We start from the raw sequence: 16,513 nt of genomic DNA, 5'->3' as shown, positions 1-16,513 counted from the left end.
TCGGTGTCCTCTTCAGAGGACCCCCTTAAGGAAACACACCAGCTTCCATCTCTCCCTCTCTTCCGAGGGGACCCTCCAGGAGATCTTGGTCAGTTGAGCCCTGGGGGCCCTGCAGATGCTGTTTCAAAGCCAGTGTTTTTCTCTTCTAAGCAAGCAGCAAGGCAGCTTTAATATGTCACGTGACAGCTTATCCATCAGGAGACACAGGACCCTGAGCACTCATAGTCAGGTTCCAAAACAAAGTGCTTCCCTGGGGCAGGACAGACTTAAACATACTAACATCTTTTTATTAGCTCTTTAGCATCTCATTATTGACCACTCTAGCTCCCGCCAGTAGTCTGGACATTTAATTACTACTGAGAGAAGTCAGTGGGCACTCCTCCAGGCCAGCATAAATTTATTTATATTTCTTTTTCAAAGAAAAAAAAGTACCTGCTAATGATGTGTAACAGGCTTCTGGGCCCTGGAGGCCACAATTCATGGACAAACAATAGAATTACGCACCCATAAAACTGTCAATCCATCCCTCCATCCCTAAGAGAGTCGGGAAAAGATCACCCATCTGGAAATTGGCTGTGTCATGTCTCCTATGAAAGAAGACCCTCAAAGAAACTCAGCAAAGAGAAGACACCTGCCTTCAGGGGATGTGGAGGAAAACAGTAGCTTGTGATGTACTTTGAACAGGCTCCTTGTCAACCAGCTGCTCACCCACTTATGTGTCGGTAGCATGGCCACTTGTGGCTGCTCATGAGACTCACCACCCCCTTCTGTACAGCCTACAAAGACAGCTGAGAAGTTGGGCTCAGGGTGGAGATTGGGGCTCAGAGCCACCTGCTGGGTGGGCACCCTCCTCCTATGCCTACCAGCTGGGTGAGTTTGAGTTCCTTATCCTCTTTACACCCCTCATTTCTCTCCTATAAAAATTAGGTAATGACATTGCCTATCTAAGGTTTGTACAGGCATAAACCAGTCCATCCTGCTAATATACCAAAATGTTAACTATCACATTCATTTTCTCTATCATAAAACCACAAAGGGCAGAAGCTACAGACATTCCATTTTTGTATACCCCTCTGTAACTTTATCAGCATTACCCTGGACAAAAGTCAATGTTCAGCAAATATGTGTGTAAAAAAAAATACATATGAGAACAGTAAAGAACTTAGATAATAGTGTCTGAGTACTCAAGTCAAAGTCTCCACCTAATAAAACCCACTTTAACCATAGAAGGTCTCTCTGCCTTTGATTACCTCCAGTGTAAGGGAGTCTACAGGAGAGTTTCCAGAAGACATCAAGCAAGGACCCACTGTGAAGCCTCGTATCCCACTGCACCCCTACAGCATTCCAGCTGCTCCCCTAGGCAATGGGAAACCCATTGTCTACTGAGGCAGTCCTAGAGCCCACAAAGCTGTCAATCATATGTGCACAGAGAGGTACAAAGAAATGCTAACTTAGGTATACTAAAAGAGTGAGAAAAAGACAAAACCACTCTGTCATGGCTTTGATACCTCTTTCAAATTAGACTCTGACCTATAAGCACCCAGAGAATTTAGCAAGGACCAAATTCCAGGAGGAAAAAAAAACTAATTAATTCTTGAATTTTAAGATCTTAAAAACTCACATTCTTACAATTTAAGATTAAGCGAAAGAATTTCAAAGGGTCATTTGTATCGTTAACAATTTTTGCCTTACACTCTCTGATTTAGACATAGCCTTTGCATAAGGTAAATCCCACAGACCCTTACCATCTCTATATTCCACATGGAAGAAACAGGGAAAGGAAGGTGACTCAGTCATCTTTTCAGTCCCTGTGACCACAGGACCTGAAAAGAATAACGTAGGAGAGGAGACATGTGTCTTGACTCATGGTTCCAGAGGTTCAGTTGGCCGACTTCATTGCTCTGGACCCAAGTTGAGGCAGGACATCCTGCCACAAGAGTATTGCTGAGGAAAGCAGCTCAGGACATTGTGACCAGGAAGGAAAGAGCACTCTGCTCACCAGGGACAGAATATAAACATCAGAGGCAAGTTCCCAGTGATCCACTTCCTCTGGCCACACCCTACCTGCCCACAGTAACCACCCACTGGATCCATGCCTCTGGGTGAATCTGCCGATTAGGTTGAGGCTCTCATAACCTAATCATGTCACTTCTGAGCATTTTTGCATCGTCTCATACATGAGCTTTTGGGGTACACCTCATATCTAAATTATAACAACAGGTTTCCATAACTCACCCAAGTTCAAAGAGCTAAAAACGGATGCAGCCACATTTGGATTAAAGTCTGAAAAACTTGAGACTGATTTTGAAATCTTGCTCTCTTCATGTGAGCTGCAGTTTTCACTTTAGAGGTTGAGATATAAGAAACAAATCCATTCAAGGATCCTCGCAGTGGCCCTTTTGGTACTTTAACGGATGCAGCCACATTTGGATTAAAAAAAGAAAAGCCGCCATCCCTGCCCCCAGCCCTCACATCAAGCCCAGGCCCTCTTTCTGACTCATCCTGTGACTGAGCCCTCACATTTTCTTTAATTGTCCCTTCTGTAATGTGATTTCAAGGGCCCTCCGCACCCAGAACACTCATTCTCTAGCAGAACATGTGCCAGTTCCCAGTGTTACCCCTTTGGCCTTGAGTGCAACAGAATTTGGGGACATGGTGACAGGGTCAGGTCCATCATTCGTTGCCTGATTTTCACACAGACCAGCAGGCACTAATCTTCCACTTCTGAAGTGAATACTAGTAGAAAGCAGTGGCATAATGTGGTGAGAATCAGCCCATGCCCCGCACTCAGGAGAGGAGAGACCCAGGCTTATTGGAGATCCCAGGTGCATCCAGGTTTCCGACAATCAGTAGCTGCTTGGGCCCAGGTGATGTGCCCAGACAGAAGCCTGGCTCTCTCTTCAAGAGAAAGAGAAACCCAATTTCCTACTTGAAATGATACATTTAAAAATACTTTGTGCCAGCCTCTCATTTAATTTTGATATTCAGTTCCCAACATCAAATTAAATCAAACAAAGTATTGGCCAACATTACTGTCAATCAAACTGCGTGCTGTATTTTGACATCTTTCTGGAAAACACACCCCACTGGATGCAGTTGAGTGTTGTATGAGCCCCACGGAGCCTCCTTGAACAGTGGACATAGGCTGTTATGGGTTAGATCTGGAACATACCCCGAAGATCTGGGTGCTGAAGGCTTGGTCCATGAAGCAGCTGTGTCCAGAGGTTGGAGAAGCGAGTGGACCATGAGGGCTCTTACCTTATCGGTGCATTGGAGATTCGATGGCAGTATTAGGAGGTGGGATCTAGTTGAAGGAGTAGGTCCTTAGGGGTGTGCTGGGGCACTCTATCTTGTCCCTGGCCAGCTCCTCCCTCTGTGCTTCCGGACTCCTATGAAGTCAGCAGCTTCCCTCTCCACGCACTTCCACTTGGAGTCAGCTGACCCTGGACTGAAACTTCTAGAAGCATAAGCCAAAATCAATCTTTCTTCCTAAGTCTTTTTTTCTCAGATATTTTGTCCCAGGGACTAACTAAAAAGTGACTAAGGAACAAGTGGAGTGGCTCTTGGTGAAGATGGCCAGGGCCCTTCACCTAGACACACTGTCTACTTGTGATTGCTAGGCCTTGCCTTTGTAAAGGGGATTTGTCTGTTTATTGTTTATTCCTGTGTGTGACTGCATTTTTTATTTGTTGAGAATGAAATATAGAACTTTGCACTTATTTCTTCTCCTTTTGTTGGATGAGCTCTAAAGTTCCAGCCCACGAACTCACTTTCCCCCTCCAGATGCCACGTCCGTCCCCCACAGCAAGCGCAAACCTGGAACACAAAAAAGGGAGCCCGTGTTATGGTGGGATTGTCCTAGTTCACAGTTTCCTCCAGTCCATACCTTCCCAGGTAAGTGAGGTTCCCTGACGCACAGGTATCCTCATGGGATACGCACTTCATAGAGGCCCCATGAGAATCTTGACTGCCCCTGCACATCCCTCTCTGTGGATCACATGGCTTTCCACATTTCCATGGGATCAGGGTCTTCACAGGCTGTGGTCTGTCTGCCAGGCATCATGAGACTTTTGCACCTTTGGAGAACCAAGGTGACACTCCTTGTGGTAGAGGTTGAGAACAGTCATGCCGAGAACCACTCATCTCAGGCTGTCAGGATGTGGGACACTAATGTGGAAACTGAACTGTGACCTTGGTGATGGCCCTCACTTGACACAGGTCCCTGGGCTGGCTGAGGAGTCTGGCTCTCCCTAGAAAAGGGTTAGAACTGCTGTAAGCTTGGTGAGCTGGGTCTGCCTGTGCCTGACCGTGGCTTTCCTGGAGGAAAGGCTCTACCTTCACTCACAAGAGTAATCAGGGCACATCTAAGTGTCACCTCGCAGAGTGATCTAGCTCTGGAGCTGGGCCCAAGAGAGCTTCGGCACATTTCTTTCATGGATTGCATCTCTCCGTGGGTATGCACCTGCCTCTCGGGGTGGCTTCTCCAGGGCAGGTGGTGGGTGGTTCTGATCGGCTGGGCTCCACTCCAGGTACATGGAAGGGAAACAAAGGGCCAAGCACCACAGAGGTGAGTGTTCCTTGGGGCACTGCAGCTCCAGCACACAGGTGCTATCTCTCTGGAGACCAAGGGTACCCATCGGTACCCATGATGTAGGAATGACAAGTGACATCAATTGCCAGACAGCCAGCTCCTGTAAGATATCGTCACTGGTTCTGGTTTCTTTGCAAATGAGCTTCCACATTTGGGTTCAGATCTTTCTGAAGAGCGAAAATTTAAGAAATTTTGATTTATTTAAAAATTTGATTTATTTAAATTTTGATTTATTTAAAATTTGATTTATTTATTTAAAGAATGTATGAATTTCAAGTAGGTTGGCCAGAGTTAGGAAAGAAAACACAGAAGGTCCCGGCTAAACATGACTTGCATAAAAAAACAACAAATGGTTTTTTAGTGTAAGTACATCTCATGCAGTATTGGTAATGAAAAGGAAGAAAAAATAAAACAAGAAATAAACAGCATCAACAACAACAACATCGTTTCTTGAAATTCAATCTTAACCTGGCCTTGGGTGCCCTGTGCTTTTCCTGGAGATCCTAGTTGGTAGGAAGCTGCCTCCACACCATGATACTATGCAGGTTACACGCTAACTCTCCTTTGGTCTTTAGCAAAATTTAATTTCCAAAGCCCAAACCATAGACCCTATCAAATGGTGTTTTGTCTAAAACTTTTCTATTTTAAAGTGAGGCTTCACAAAACTGTAATTTCTTTTTTATCAAAGCCATCTCGGGATTATGACTATAGTCAAAAATCTCCACCCTGAACAGTAGGCTGAAACAAGAAGGGAGGTACTCCGCTCAGCCTTATCTACCACCGGAGGAAACAGAGACTTCGGCTTCCACCTTAAAGACCCTGTGACTGACACAGACCTTGGCTTGGCCCAGGGGCTGGGGAAACAGCTGTGGTCACAGAACACAGCCTCATCACTCCTTTCCCTAAAATGAGTTGATAATTGCACTTTTGAGATTCTCTGAGTGACTTATAGGAGGACAGAGGATGCTCGAGATTGAGTGCTGTCTCCCACGTCTCTCAAGAGTTCTGCAACAAAGCACAGCTCGAATTAGTGCATTAAACATGCAGAACTAGAGGACTTGGAGCCCCACAGAGAGGGTGACAGAGGGGGATAGGTTTTGCTGAGCTTACAGACTCAAATAGAATTAGAGGAAAAAACAGAAATTAAAACAAAGAACAGGAAAGATGCCCTTTAGAAGGTTTTCCAAACTGTGCAATATGTAGCACCAGCAATAGGTGATTGCAGTTGGTATACAGATGGATTTTATTTTAAAAAATAAAAATGCCCCATGATCAGGTTATTTTTGCTGAAGATCAGAAGCAAGATGCCTCCTCTAAGGAGAGGGAATTGGCATCACCTGCTCAGACTCTGGCTGCTCCAGGCGACCCTACTCTGTTGTGGCCTCCCTAGTTCGGTGCCACACCTTTGCAGTGTCAGATGCTCAGACAGGACATGGTCTGCTTTAACTGTAAAAGCAACAATGGCAAAGTCTCTTAATGATCAGACTACTGCTTCCAGACAGCTTTCAGACTGAAATTATGTATATCTACATGGGCACTATGCCTACTAGGTCCTGTGTTGTACAATTTTAAAGTTTTACACACAACCAAGAGAATCCCAGAGTAATCTTATGAAAGTTTAAACATGATGGCTCTTACCTGCCTAGGATAAACTAACATAAAAATGTTAACTAATGCCAGAATTTTCCCCAAACAGTGCCAGGCCTCTCTAGCACCCAGTTTCCCACCAGCTTGCACCTCTGTAAGGTATGTAGCACTGTTGTTGACATCATCGGTGGGTGAGCTGTTCTGCTCAGGTGTGACTCACCTCTGCAACAGTGGTCCTTGGTCCTCACTCATCCCAGTGACCCCCAGGCTCCTTGCTTTGTATTTCAGCAGAAGGTTATTGACCTAGGAAGTGTTCTTTTTAACATTTTGCCTTCCAGCGAAATATCCCTAACTCTCTCTCCCTATCCATCTATATTGCAAGAACGATTCACCGCATTTTAATGAACTTTGGGAGTGCTTTTATTTTTTTCCTGGTTAAAAATATTTCTAAATTTAATCTCCTCGATTAAATTGGAAAAAGCATGATTGAATGGAAAACACAAGAGTCAATTTACCAAAGTTTTAGCTCTGGCAACTTCCAGCAATAGATTTAAAATAGCACTAAGGATACCTTATTACGGCTGGTGCTGGGCTCATTAGTATTTGCTGGGGAAAAGAACACATTGACATCATTACTTAAGTAAGAATGAGACCGTGTCCACATGGTCAACCTCATTAAAATCGGTCAATTTCAAAAGGTTAAATAGACTCCTATTTTATGGGGGAAAGGCCCTGGGAAATGACGAAGGTGTGGAAAAGTCCCAAATAAGATTTCTAGACCCTGCGCCAGCACAGTCCAGGGATGAGGTCACCCAGAGAATAGGCCACAGACATCCACACACTGAAGACCCTCAACTGCCGTGATGGAGACCCTGTGTTTATTTCCCCAAAGGGATCCTTTTCCTCCTGTGCTGGTGTTTAATTCAAGGCCTCTGGCATGCAGGTAGTCACCCTGCCACTAAGGTTCACCCCAGTCTCAAAAGTAGTCTAGAAGGAGGGAGACTTTATGCTGTGAATATTAACAAAGTCTGGTCCAAGTCGCACTTTTCTGACATTTTTCTTTCCCACTGAGACTGTTACCTTGAGCTTCTGCACTCTATGTCCTCCTGCCTTTTTGTATCTTCCACTCAAACTTCCCCCAGATCCCAAGGACAGCTCCTATGTACCTTGGGCACCAACAGAGTTATTTCTCCAAATTAGTTTCCATCTACATCGGCTGTTGTGTCTGAGACCTGTCCTACATGGACGGATGTTGTTCATGCAGCTCTTTATTTGCACCAGTCTGAGTTTGATGCTCTCAAACATGTTTATGTTCATTTATGGAGACCAGTTGCCACCAAGCCTTCTTGTCAGTCAGAGTGAGACCAGATGCACCTTCGGTTCTCCAAGGCCTCTATAGCCCCAGGCAGAGGGCAGCAGGAAAGTGATTCCTTGGTTTAAACCATGAGTTCAGGTCCGTACAGAGCAGCAGAGAGCAAGCAACATGACAATGGGATAAAATAGAGGGATTTTTCAGAATTAAAATGATCAGAGCTATTTGGCAGAATGATTTGAGCAACATCTATGACCCACTCAAATTTTACCAAGGAAGCAATTGATGTCCTCCTTTATGTCCTGAGATGTGACCTCGAGCAACAATGAGGGTGAAGGTAGTGAAGTGATAATAGTGAAGAATTCAGTGTTGCCCAGGAGAGATCTGGTCAGCCTCCACTCCTGGGAGGTAACCCACTTGCTCTCATGGAAACACCCACTGGTTTCCTGGCAGCCATAGTGAGCTCAGGACCCTGATCACTGGCTTCACTCTTTTGGTGACAGACAGCTGTTGGCCCTTACCCCACCACCTGCAGGATGCAAGGACTGGCTGTGAAGGTGGTCGGGAGTCTCAAGTCCTAGTTATGCCACCAACTTTCTGGTGGCAAGGGACCAACAACCCATTAGTTTTATTTCTCATCCATAAAAGTATAAATAGTAACATGAAGTCCACCAGCTCCTCAAAATGATATCATGGAAATACCGTGATTAATAGGAAAAACACGGTGTCCATGGTGTGCTCAAAAGAGGGGAAGGCCAGTTTGAAGGTCCAAGGAAGGAGGGCCACCAATATAGTTTTCCCATGAGCCAAGCAGGTGGAGAAGAGGATGAGATGGGTGGAAGAAGCCAAAGCAGAGATCCTGAGGTAGAACTGCCATTGGGGAACCTATATTTTCAAAGGAGGGCACCGAGGCACAGTCATGTGCCCAAGATCACTCCCTGAGCAAGACAATGTGCAGGTACAGATGCCAGATCTGAAGAAAACCAGGGGATGTCCATAAAGCCTGGGGGGGGCATGTGTTCAGAGGGGATGTGAGCTACAGCCATGAGCTCAGGGGTGAACTGGGAGCTTTTGGTGTGTGGCCTCTGAAAAGAACCTTCTTGTTTGCAGGTGGAGAGAGAAGCCAAGGAAACACAGAAACCATATTCATGGCCCCATCTCAGTCTTTGATAAAGACAAGGACCAGGGGAAGGACCAGCAATGGTCTCAGCACTCTGGTCTCCATCTTTTGAGTCCGAGTCGAGGATCTTGAGTAGAGGCTGTTTAGGTGTGAGGTGTCTCCCAAAGCTCATGTGTGCGATGATGCAAGAAATTTCAGAGATGAGAGGATTAGATGATGAGAGCTGCAGTCTGGTGCTGCTATAAACATTGATGTGGTTATTTCACTGTAGCATGCTGTTTTAAATCCTTTGCATATCAACTGAGGAGTAGGATAACCAGGTCTAATGGTGGTTCCATTCCTAGCGTGTTGAGGAATTTTTCCTAATGAGCAGAGCGCTCTCTCTGTTCGCTGATAATTCTATTTTGAGCTTCTTTTCTCTGTCACATCCTTCCACCATGATGTTCTGTCTCCTGTTGGGCCTGGCTAGGAGTTTGCTATCTAGGAAACCATGAGTTGAAATAAACTTTTCCTTCTCTAAGTTGTTCTTGTCAGCTATTTTGGTCATGGTGATAAAAAAAAAAAATTGAATGAAACAGACGCTATCTGTAGTCCCTGTCCAATCGTTAGAGATAGAAATGTCAGCTTTGTTTAAGATTAAGGGGGATAGATAAGAGTCCCTTGGCTGAGTTAGAAAGGGAGAGAAAAAAGGGAGAGGGAGAGACTGAGGTAAGTCAGAAAGACCCACGAGCACAGGAGAGGCCACAAAGACCTCATGACACAGAGCCATCAGGCAGAGAGAGGCGGCAGAGTGGGAAAGAGAGGAAAAAAGATCATCTTCCCCAGAGACATCCAGGGAGCTGGAGGTTGAGGAAGCACGGCTCAGGACAGACGGGAGCAGAGACAGGAATGGGAAGGAGAGACAGAGCACCGAGCAAGGCAAGGAACATGCAGGATTCAATAAAAACAGGCAGAAAGAGAAATAGACGGGATCCTCACACAGACAGGCAGATAGCTCCTGGGCAGCAGGAGGGAGGAGTAGGAGGGATGGGGAGAAGGAGACGGGAGCGAGGAGCTGGACAGCTCAAGGCAGAGGCCCAATGTGGGGCTGCGGGCAGAGGTGGGTGCTGCAGGCTCAGACCTGGCCGGGACCCTGTGATGGCCTGTCTGTGTTCCTCGCAGCTCCTTGCTTGATGACCATGACAGGGTGCTCTAAGCTCCCACTCAGTGCTGCACCTGTCTCCCTGGAACCTCATCAACAGCTCCCCTTAGTTGTCTGAGAAACCTCCTGCAGCTTGGATCAGATGATGGTCTAATAAACCTCGGGTTTCCACCAGACCAACAAGCAAATGGCAGCTGTTCCACTAAGACTCAGACTTGGCCTGATGGTGCTCCAGAGAGAGCCACTTCAGAGGAGGACATGGAGCTGTTAACCATCCATCCTGTGAGAAAGGCTTCACGTGAAGAGGAGCAAACCCTTATGAACAGACGAAATGCTGCCCAAAGCTCGGTCTTTGTCCTTGATTCCAGTCCAATAACGAGGACATGGTTTTGAGAGGAAGAAAAAATACGGTTCATTGCTTTGCTAGCAAAGAAGAGACACTGAGACTCCTGTCCCAGAGGCTGGGATTCTGCCCATCAGCAGGAACAGGGGGTTTTTATAGAGGTGATTCAGAGAAGATGAGATTGGGGAGGAGAGAGCAGGAAGGAGAGGATCAGGGAGGAGGAGAAGGTTGGGAAAAAGAAAAAAAGAAACATGCAAGTTTCAAAGCCGCAAGGGACATAGTCAAAGCATCAAGTGAACCTCAATTACAGTAACTGCAGTCCCAGCTGTTCCAGCCACACAGGATCCAAGAGCTGCAGTCTTGGGTTGAATCTTCTGTCCTCCACACAGGTCCCGACTCTGCCTGCCTCTTGGCTGGCCTGGGAGTTCCTTTGAGGTACAGAGCTGGTCTAGAATGATTCCCTAAATCTAAATTGAGCATGAAACAGAGTGTTTGTCAAAGCAAAACCCAAAATAACACAGTGAAATCTCCCCTCTCACAGAATCAGCCCTTGTGGTGCGAGGAGAAGATGACCTGGAGAAGGACGGTGCAGGCTGGACCCCCTTCTTTAACCCTGTGGTCTAAGATGCATCTTACAGAGCACATCTAGTTAAGACATATTGAATAAATTTCCTACAGTTAAGGAAGGAAAAGAAAAAATGTCCAGGCAAAATTCCCAGAGACCTATGATGCTCCTCCCAACCTCCCAAAACAATTTTAATTTATTTTGGGTGAGAAAATAAAAAGTATCAGAATTTATAAAAATTATATATGCAAATACATATATAATTACATATATTTCTATATTATAGATTTTATTTTTATTTTTTCCACATTAGATTCATCAAAAGGAAGCATGATATCCAGAGGAATTTGGGAGAATCTACAACAGAAGGAATCTGGATGAATTCTTCCAAGGTGTCACTTACAAAATAAAAATTATGAGGCCATTAGGATAAGATTATTTTTTCATTTGACAAATTATTCACCACTTTTATGTTCAGATGGAAAATAGATTAATAAATTTAAAAGCAATATTAATTTATTAGCCTAGTAAAATGTATAAATCTGATGCCTTGCTAAATTATTATAATCCAAAGCAATCTTGATGGGCCTTTCTAGCATTTATGCATAATATTTCAGGCCATGAATATGTATTAATGGAACCACTTGCTGCAAAACTCTTCTTGTTTTCCTGCATTACATCAAGCCCAGTTCCGTTATTTATCTACCTGGGTGTTAGAGCGGCACTGTGCCCTGGAACTTTCTGCAATGACAAGAACGTTCTGGAATCTGTGCTGATCCATGCAGCCCACCTGGGCTGGTGAGCACTTGACACATTGTCAGTACAAGTGAGAGGAAGAAATTTAAATTGTGCACATCTGAAGTCCCACTTGTGGCCAGCAATTGTGCCCTTGCACCATGCGGTTTCACATGAGGAGTTGATTCCTTAGGCAACACAGAACAACACTGGACTTTGACATCCTTAGGAAAGCACAAAAAGATATCTCATCACTATTATTGTTGAAAGGAAAACTCAGCTTTCAGCTGGTGAGCTCTAGTTCCATTTGCAAAAGCAAAAGGAGTCACCCACACTGGATGACCCACTCGAACTTCAGATTCCTTGCACAGGTTCTTTCTAAATACCGGGTCTCTGACTCAGACTTCTCTCGGCCTCTTTCTCTCTCTCTCCTTTTTACCATTAAGGATGTAAATGTCAAGGAAGTAAACTGTCCTTTGCAAGGTCATAAATACAGAAACCACAATAGGATTGGAATTTATGCTCATATCTGGAGGCTCAAGTGACTCTCAAAGCCTCCTCCGGTCACTAACACAGGAGCATCTGACTGTCAGGACATCTCCTCACCAATGCAGTAATAAAGAACTTTGCATGTTGTTATTTTACAGATTGTGGTAATTACATCTCAGCACACCGTGTCTCCTTTGTAATGCTATGAATCTCACTTTGCACATTTTAAACAAATGAGGTGAGCCAGGTGTGGTGGTGCAGGCTTCTAATCCCAGCTTCTCAGGAGGTTGAGGCAAAAGGATCACAAGTTTGTGACCAGCCTCAGCAACTTAAAAGACCCTGTCTCAAAAAAAAAAAATACAAAGGGCTAGAAATGTGGCTCAGTAGCTCAGTGGTTAAGCACCTCTGAGTTCAATCTCTGGTTCCAAAAGAAAAAAAAAAGAATAATGAGGTGAGGTTAAATAACTTCATAACAATCAGGCAGATGAATCTAAAGTGGAAGGCAAAGACATTGGTAAGAACCGCAGGAGGCAGCTTTGTTGGACAAACTAAAAGGGCACAATAACTTCCACCTACCACGGTAAAGGATGGGATGCTGATTCACACGAAGCAATATCAGGTGACCTTCAGCATGTGCCATTATCACAGGCTGGAAAAAAAGAACTGAGCAGCTGACCTTAAAAGGAATCATTGGGAAAAGTCCATGAGAGTCCCATCACCAGCATCAGCAGCACCAACCCCATGCTGAGATCATCACCATTGCACCACCCTCACCATCGTCACCTTGTGACCATCATCACCATCCTCACATCACAACATTGTCTTTGTCAGAGTCCTTATCAATCCCTTCATCACATAAACCCTGTCCATGGTTTTATTTGAAGATCACCACATCCATGATCTACGGAGTCCTCACCAACACCTTGAGTAGGACTGCAGTTTGCTGAAATTTTCAGAAGAGAAAACCAGTGCACAGATAGTGAGCTGTCCAGGTCACACAGGGGAGCTGGAATTTGAACCCAATTCTGTTCAGCTTAACCTTCTGTGGTCTCTAATATTCTCCTTGAAGGACGCTTGGCACAGGGCTGATCTCCATTCCCTGTCCCGAAACCAGCAACCCCCAATGTGCATGCCATAGTTAGAGGAAGAGGAGATGGGCAATAAAACAACCACAAAATGCAAAAATGTGTGTGTGTGTGTATATATGTGTGTGTGTGTGTGGCAGGGAAAAAAAATAGGGAAAGAAAGATCACCCTTATTTAGCAAGTCATGAATTGAAACTAAATCTGTAAGAGAATCTGAGATACAATTCCTCCCCTTCTTCCTGTATATCATATCTCCAAATAGTTGCCCCCACCTGCACCTGAAAATTAAACAGGGGATAGAGCAGCATTGCATGTGTGTACACACACACACACACACATGCGCATGCACACACACACTTGCACACACACACACACACACACACACGTGCACACACTTCATTGCCTGGACGCTCAGGTGGGTCCTGAGCACCACACCCCGACTTCTCAGTGTGCTCATCTCCTCCTTGTTCCTCCACATGCCACCCACCTTCTCCTCTCCTAAGACCCCATCAGGACTCCTCCCTTCAGGGTCACTCCTCTGTGCTCTTCCCTCAGAGCTTGGCTCCTCCTTCGTGCCAGCGTTTCTAATCCTGGATTGAAACCGTCACTTTTTAAGCTACTGCCTGCAACTGCCCTGGAGACTCCAGCCAGGAACAACCTGTCCAACTTGCTTTCCTGAATGGCTCCACTTCAGGGGAGGCACCCTGCACCTGGTCATCACTGCCACCTGCCCCCTGGGGATTACAGCCTTCTCCAGGAGACACAAGGGCCTCCCCAGAGGGACTGCTGGTCCCCTCAGAGAAGCAGCATGTCCCCAGACCAAAGCCACCTCTTCTCCAATCCCCTAGAACCCAGCAAGCCAAAGACTTTCCAAAGCTGAGAGCCTCAAGACTCAAGGGAGACCCAAGATGCTCTAAGGTGGCCAGAAGGGTCCTCCTTCCTCTGTGCACAGATGCTTCCCCAAAAGCGCAGAATGTCCACCATAGGCCGAGTTTGCACCCAGAGTCTGTGAAGAGAGAGTGTTAAATTCATGCAAGATCCATGACTTCATGGAGGATACAGTTGGAGAAAGACAGATGTACGTAAGCAGATAAACAGATAATAGGATCATTTTTAAACTGTTGAGTAAAGGACAGAATGGAGTTTTGAGGTACAGAGAATAACTAAAAGGTGGAATAACTAACAGGCTATGGGTGAGGAATTAATGATGTGTATTAACCCCAGGATGACTGCAAGCTGAAGCCAGGCCTGGGGAGAAGGGCTTTGCTTGCAAGTGCAAAAGCCCTGAGGTGCGAGCAAAACTGGGCTGTTCCTAGAGAAAAAAAAAAAAAAGGAGGCTGGAGCACCACGAGGTAGAGAGAGAGCAGCGAGAAATGAGGGCAGTGGGTGGCAGTGGCACATCAGTAGAGATCTAGAGGAACGGTCAACAAATGCTGGTTTACTTCCAATTGCTGGAAGTCAAAGGAGAATCTTCAGCAGGAGACTCAAAACATCTGGCTTCTGGCTTGACAGAGTGACTGCGGCCACCTCTGGGGACCAGATCATCAGGAAGCTGGAAGGTGGCAGGAGTTGAAAGTTCCTGAAGTTGGGACCAGCCACCTGGGGAGGTGAGGCGGCTGGGGAAGGCAAGGGAGGTGAGTCCTGCTCGTACTACATGGAGTGGAGACTCCAGGACCTGTTGGTGGGCCAGACGTAGTGGGAGGTGGGAGGAGAGCCTGAGAGAAGCCCTGGTCTGTGTGTCCAGGGCATTTGCAAGAATGGTGGTGCCATTTGCAATCATGGGGGAGATGAAGGAGGAGCACTGTCCACCCAGGGAGGGGACCTCCTGGATGTCCTCTGGAGGCCACAAAGCAGACCCGTTAAGGTGAAGCGTGGCCCCCACTCCAAGATGAACTCCTCCCTGCACTTCCCTGGGGTCAGGTGGCTGGAGTCTCATTGATGAGAGGTTCATTGTCACAGTTACAGACGATGCCCTTGGAACCGCAGCGCCTGCAGGAATCACGGAGTCATCACCGCGGTTTGGGGGCAGAAGGGCTGAATTAATTGGCCGTGAAATGAGAATGAGCCCTGGTGGAGACAAAGCGGGTTCCGTGGAAATGACTCCCTAATTGTTAATCAATTGCAATTGACTTCCTGGTCCTTCACTAAGGATGGGCTGCAGGTCCTGCCTGAGCCTGGGCCAGCCATCGGCCATTTCACTCAAGCCAGCAAGGGCTTCTGAACCAAGTTCACATCCTCCGCTCTGGGAAGACAATTCCCAGGAAAGAGCAAAACTCGGAAGATGCGGGCACTAAAGTCAGCTCCATCCAAGAAATCTCTCCCTCCCTGAACCAGGGGAGATGGAGCAGGCTAAGTGACCCCAGAAACATGGCTCCCCACAACCAAGCATCCCCGGAAGGAGGAGCTCCAGCTGCCACCAAAATTAGCACAGTCTGCAAGATGGCATTATGCAAGGCACAACTGCTGCAGCCAGAGGCCAAGGCCCGATGCCAGCAAGAGCCAAGCAGCCTCTTGAGGACATCAGGTCTTCTGGTGGCTTCCAAGAGGCACTGGAGAAGGGGTGGCCCGAGCCATAAAAGAGGGGTACTCTCAGAGGCCCAAAGACCACCATCCCATCCTAAGAGGCTTCTGCTTCCTAACCTGCCTCCTTCTGGTCGGGAGGTCACTGTGGTCCATAATTAATGTTCAATATGTTTCCTTGTTGGCATCACTGTCACTGTTAGCAAAGTGCGCACACCCAGTCTGGGGTGGAAGCAGTGTCTCTGCTCTGGTTGGCTGTGGCAGGGGCTCAACCTGATGAGGCTGCACAGCTTCTAAACCCTCAAGTTGGAATTTTCCAGGTCAGGTGAAATCCTCAAGTTTTAATCTTGAGAATGAATAGGATGGATTCAGAGATGTTGGGTAAACAGAATAAGCACCTCTGCTGGGCACACCCTGCAGGCTGCACATGCACCACGTCACCTGGGTGGGGCAGGCATGGGGTCTCAGAGCTCAGGGAGGCAGCGGATGTGTCCTTCTCCTGCCACTGTGCTAACTGAGCAACAGGCACTGTGACAGACCCCGGAGACAGTGCCCTGCCCTATCACAGAAGAGGACACAGAGGCTCCTGGGGATAGATGGACTTGCCTGGTCCTCACAGCCTGTCAGAGGCACATCAGGGACCCAAGGCTAGTGTCCCTCGGATCCCCCGACAGTGTTCTGAGCTGCTGTGCCCTGTGCCTTGTGCTCTCCTCCATCACACATTTCCAACCGTCTCCCTGCTCAAAGGCAGTGGCCGGCCACTGCGGCAACTGGACCAGACACCTCCATCCAGTTCTTCCCAGCTCCAGGCAGGAGTGTGGGCTCCCCAACATGCCTCCCTCGGCCTTCAGCATGAGGAAAGCCAGGGAAGAAACAGCTGACCCTGTGACAACTGGCGCTGGCCACGCACTAGCTCAGCATCTAGTAGAAGCCACTGGTCCTCCCAGGACACCTGGGTTTGTAGACATCTACGTGTGGCCTACAGGGCTCACCTGTAAGTACCCAGTGATCTGGCTGCAAGCCTC

Source organism: Ictidomys tridecemlineatus (genome assembly GCF_052094955.1).
Source record: "Ictidomys tridecemlineatus isolate mIctTri1 chromosome 1 unlocalized genomic scaffold, mIctTri1.hap1 SUPER_1_unloc_8, whole genome shotgun sequence".
In the NCBI taxonomy this organism is placed as follows: Eukaryota; Metazoa; Chordata; class Mammalia; order Rodentia; family Sciuridae; genus Ictidomys; species Ictidomys tridecemlineatus.
The sequence above is the reverse complement of the archived record's forward strand: the minus strand, read 5'-3'. Positions refer to the sequence as shown.